The sequence below is a fragment of the Pseudochaenichthys georgianus genome, chromosome 11 (genome assembly GCF_902827115.2).
Source record: "Pseudochaenichthys georgianus chromosome 11, fPseGeo1.2, whole genome shotgun sequence".
Classification (NCBI taxonomy): Eukaryota; Metazoa; Chordata; class Actinopteri; order Perciformes; family Channichthyidae; genus Pseudochaenichthys; species Pseudochaenichthys georgianus.
In genome coordinates, this window is record NC_047513.1 from 21,071,684 (window position 1) to 21,074,183 (window position 2,500).

General features: G+C 47.3%; 1 protein-coding gene across 1 annotated transcript in view; it reads left to right on the forward strand.

Moving 5' to 3' along the window:
* LOC117454887 (syndecan-3-like) overlaps positions 1 to 2,500 on the forward strand; it is a 34,389-nt gene that overhangs the window by 20,107 nt on the left and 11,782 nt on the right.

The window sequence follows — 2,500 nt, forward strand, 5'->3', positions numbered from 1 at the left end:
CACACACACACACACACACACACACACACACACACACACACACACACACACACACACACACACACACACACACACACACACACACACACACACACACACACACACACACACACACACACACACACACACACACACACACACACACACACACACACACACACACACACACACACACACACACACCAACTGACAGAGCAATTATAGAGAACAGGATCAAATATATGGTGCAATACATGATGTCAGCTATGGATCACATTTCTACCTGAGTCACTGCAAATGTTGCAACACCGCTCAGAGGACGCAGCTATGTTCGCTTTGTCAGAACATGACATGACCCGACAAACAGATTCTTTCTCAGACTATGTCCTTCAATTTTATGCTTCCCCCAGTCTCCTTGTATACATAATTATATATCCCAACGCTCCCAGAATATATAAAATGACTCCGACTGCCACCACATGTCTTACAATGGCAGTACTTTATACGTTGCCAAGAACCAGGATTGCATTCACTCCGTAGATGCAGTGGAATATGGCTGTCATCCTACAGTTTCTTTTTATACCGAATGGGAACAGAATACAGTGGTGGAGGGAAATTGAGGGCAACATACAGACGGTTTTGGCCCCAGGTTATGTGTCTGGTGGAGGGGAGCTAGTTGTGTCTCGTTGTGGTTAGGCAGCTATGTGGCGCAGGCAGCTGCTTATAGCTCCTAAAACTGAGGCAAAATGCAAAGCTGGCCATTTCCAACTCTCCCAAAATCACGTAAAAACAAACCCACATAGATTGGTCTGAGGGGCCTATGATTACACACACACACACACACACACACACACACACACACACACACACACACACACACACACACACACACACACACACACACACACACACACACACACACACACACACTGTAATTACCCACAGTGACGCACGACTGCCCGCCATACCATGAATTCACATGTATAATATCGTCTCATAAATTAAACATGTCGAGACACAGAGGGTGATTACATATTACTGTTAAAGGTTAGGTTAAATATAGATGATGCAGTTTTAAAGACAGATAATGGGCAAACAGCAGCTACAGCATGTCGTTTATGTGGAGGGTGTTGTGTGCATACGGGACTTTAGGGAAGGGGCCCCTGGGCCAGGCTCTGGGGGCGGGTGTGTGTTTATTTAAGTTGGTGAGTGTGTTTTTCGGGGTCACGCTCAACTTATGTGGGCTCGCCTCGAGATAAGAAACTGTATTTCAAGATGAAAGGAAAATGGGGCGAGGACGGGGATATACTGAGAGTTTGTGGATCCAGAGGGGGAAGACGGTGGTGGGAGGCAGAGAGGGAGGGACAGGGAGATAAGGGGAGCTGGAGGAGCAGACTGTTTGGATGTTAGTTTTAAGGGTTGTTTATTTGACGTTACATAACACCTTTGCTTATGTAGCCAGAGCTCTTTTACTTGTGTGTGTGCGTTTGACTGTGTGTGTGTGTGTGTGTGTGTGTGTGTGTGTGTGTGTGTGTGTGTGTGTGTGTGTGTGTGTGTGTGTGTGTGTGTGTGTGTGTGTGTGTGTGTGTGTGTGTGTGTGTGTGTGTGTGTGTGTGTGTGTGTGTGTGTGTGTGTGTGTGTGTGTGTGTGTGTGTGTGTGTGTGTGTGTGTGTGTGTGTGTGTGTGTGTGTGTGTGTGTGTGTGTGTGTGTGTGTGTGTGTGTGTGTTAGCTCCTCACAAGGAGATGGGAATTTCTGTGAAAGGCAAAGGTTGCCCATAGCAACAGCCCTCATTGTAAAACTGGGAATACAACACACACACACACACACACACACACACACACACACATTTGCATTCTCACCAGGCTTGCACTGAAACGTCTTTTCAGTACTTTTCGGACACTTTTCTGGGTTGGAGATCAGCAGGCCTTCACACAGAAACTGGCACACTCTTTCACACACACATTAAGCGTGACGCACACACACAATCTCATCCTTCCGCTTTGTGAGAGGCCATATCCTCAGTGTGTCGAGGCTCCAAACAACTATAAGTCAATTTTGTTTTCAGGAGGAACATATAGCGTTTCAACTCCACCTCATGCTGAGATGAGATGGACTGCGGTGCTCGGGTTGCTAGATTCCATTATGCTTTTATTGGCTTTCAAAGGCATCAGGTTTCCTCTGTCTGGAGCCGGGGAGGAGCCTCTGTGTGTGTGTGTGTGTGTGTGTGTGTGTGTGTGTGTGTGTGTGTGTGTGTGTGTGTGTGTGTGTGTGTGTGTGTGTGTGTGTGTGTGTGTGTGTGTGTGTGTGTGTGTGTGTGTGTGTGTGTGTGTGTGGTGTGTGTGTGTGTGTGTGTGTGTGTGTGTGTGTGTGTGTGTGTGTGTGTGTGTGTGTGTGTGTGTGTGTGTGTGTGTGTGTGTGTGTGTGTGTGTGTGTGTGTGTGTGTGTGTGTGTGTGTGTGTGTGTGTGTGTGTGTGTGTGTGTGTGTGTGTGTGTGTGTGTGTGTGTGTGTGTGTGTACCA